The sequence below is a fragment of the Schistocerca gregaria genome, unplaced genomic scaffold (genome assembly GCF_023897955.1).
Source record: "Schistocerca gregaria isolate iqSchGreg1 unplaced genomic scaffold, iqSchGreg1.2 ptg000623l, whole genome shotgun sequence".
Taxonomy (NCBI): domain Eukaryota; kingdom Metazoa; phylum Arthropoda; class Insecta; order Orthoptera; family Acrididae; genus Schistocerca; species Schistocerca gregaria.
The window spans coordinates 227,501-230,000 of record NW_026062011.1 but is presented as its reverse complement, the minus strand read 5'-3'; the positions used below and the strand labels follow the sequence as shown (position 1 = coordinate 230,000).

At 55.8% G+C, this 2,500-nt stretch overlaps 1 non-coding gene across 1 annotated transcript in view; it reads right to left on the bottom strand.

The window, feature by feature from the left end:
• The window catches only part of LOC126317247 (small subunit ribosomal RNA), a 1,893-nt gene extending 1,520 nt beyond the window's left edge, over positions 1 to 373 (bottom strand). Inside the window, exon 1 of the ribosomal RNA XR_007556520.1 lies at positions 1 to 373. This exon is cut by the window's left edge and continues 1,520 nt beyond it. This is a non-coding gene — a ribosomal RNA (small subunit ribosomal RNA).
• Positions 374 to 2,500: the final 2,127 nt, after the last annotated feature.

Below are 2,500 nucleotides of genomic sequence, written 5' to 3'. Positions count from 1 at the left end.
CGTTACAACCATGGGAGGCGCAGAACCTACCATCGACAGTTGATAAGGCAGACATTTGAAAGATGCGTCGCCGGTACGAGGACCGTGCGATCAGCCCAAAGTTATTCAGAGTCACCAAGGCAAACGGACCAGACGAGCCAATCCGATTGGTTTTGATCTAATAAAAGCGTCCCTTCCATCTCTGGTCGGGACTCTGTTTGCATGTATTAGCTCTAGAATTACCACAGTTATCCAAGTAACGTGGGTACGATCTAAGGAACCATAACTGATTTAATGAGCCATTCGCGGTTTCACCTTAATGCGGCTTGTACTGAGACATGCATGGCTTAATCTTTGAGACAAGCATATGACTACTGGCAGGATCAACCAGGGAGCTGCGTCAACGAGAGCTGAGCAGCCGGCCGCCCGGGAGTGTGTCCCGAGGGCCCGCGCGAACACGCAAGCGTCCGCTCAATTATTCTGCAAACAGGAGGAGGCTGAGCTCCCCTGCACGATACACCTCGAAACCCTCTCAGGTCCCGGCGGCGCGCAGCGCCGTCCTAAGTACTTGGTCGGGTTCGAGAGAGGCGCAATCGCCCGGAGATAGGCGAGTAGACGCTTTCAGTGCGAACACCCGTGCTCCCAACTGAGCTTGCCGCTGCCGACAGAGGCCCGGGAGCGTGCTGTCGTGGCATTGCCGGCGGGAAACAACACGCGCCACCTACGGTGACCGGCAGCTCCAACGCCAGCGCCACAGAAGGGCAAAGCCCCACTTGGGTGCAGAAGCGAACTCTCCCAGCACAGCGCACGCGCCAACACGTCCGCAGAGCTGCGATACAAACCACCTGCGAGAACCGCTGGGGGCGACCGAGCAGCAGACGGCGTCGCGACGCCGAGTGCCGGGCGGCGGCGCATCCTCAACGCACACAGTCCGCAATCGGACCAGCACACTGCAGATGTCCACCGCGCTTCGCACCGGGCTCGGCAGAACCCACTTTGGCCGCCTGGCGCCGCGCGCCGGGTGCGCCGGCGCGTAGCTGGGACGCCAGCCGGGCCCGTCGGCCGGCGCTCCTGCCACTGGGCGCCCCCCACCAGCCGGCTGTAGTGCGTGCGCTCACGCAGCGCGCGGCCAGCACGCCGCGCGGCCCCCCCTCACCGGCCGGGGACTGTCCCACCAAGCCACAGCCTCGTATCGCTTCATACCCACATGGCCAACTCAGGTTCGGGGGCATGGCGGGTACCGCCGAAACAACCGGTTCACAGATGTACCGATCGTCGCTATCACCGATGCACCTGCAGCGCGAACAACCGCTCAACAACTGATTTCCAGTTCATTTGCGGATCTTTGGCAGCAAACGTATACGTCAATCAACATTTGCGAAATCTACGATTCTGGCATGCCTGCATGTTATGTGTCACGACACGCTACATCAGCCCATATACACACTACGGCACGTACACGAGAGAACACGTGGAAGATGGTCCGCGCACGTGTGCAATGTCCCTTGCGCGGTCGACTGTCAACCGGCCTCTGTAGCATGTCGCAGATGTGGAACGCGGTCCACCGTGGTATCATGTTGTGTGGGGCAATACGATTAAATAGGAAAACCCTCGTCGCTACATCAACAGACGGCTCACGCTGATTCCCGGCAGAGGGAGGGGGGGGGGGCCAACATGCAATACTTTCGTCCGTACCTACCACATGTCTCTACGGCGTACAACAGTGCAATCTCGCTGTAATGGGGAGACGAGACAAGTAGCATCGTGCACAACATATGGCCCTTATGATTCGCCATTGTAGGGCGCAGCCGGTGTACGGTCAAGCATGTGCCACATTATGTCACTCAGTACGTAACGACGGATGATCAGTGTGGGTTACGCGTACATCAGCGGACAGTCCACACAGGCCGTACCACAACGTACACTGACTGCATCGACAACCAAATGCAACTGAACAGCTGCAAGGCTCATTTCACAAACAAACGCCTGACCGACCAGCTTGGAAGGGCAGGAGGGGAGGGCGATATTCGTTCTGTAGCGTTACACCCTTCCAGTGGTTAGCGGGACTGTGTAGAAAGTACGCAACACTCGAAAGACATTTACGTGAGGGTACGCACCATGGCATCGAGAAATACACATGACACCAGAGGATCCAAGCAGTGAACTATGTTCAGAGGGTTGCTGTTAGGCAAAGCTACATTCCTGTGACGTTACATGTGACAGTTAAGGTGCAGTGTAAGTTAGGTTAAGGTGCAGTGTAAGTTAGGTTAAGGTGCAGTGTAAGTTAGGTTAAGGTGCAGTGTAAGTTAGGTTAAGGTGCAGTGTAAGTTAGGTTAAGGTGCAGTGTAAGTTAGGTTAAGGTGCAGTGTAACTTAGGTTAAGGTGCAGTGTAACTTAGGTTAAGGTGCAGTGTAACTTAGGTTAAGGTGCAGTGTAACTTAGGTTAAGGTGCAGTGTAACTTAGGTTAAGGTGCAGTGTAACTTAGGTTAAGGTGCAGTGTAAGTTAGGTTAAGGTGCAGT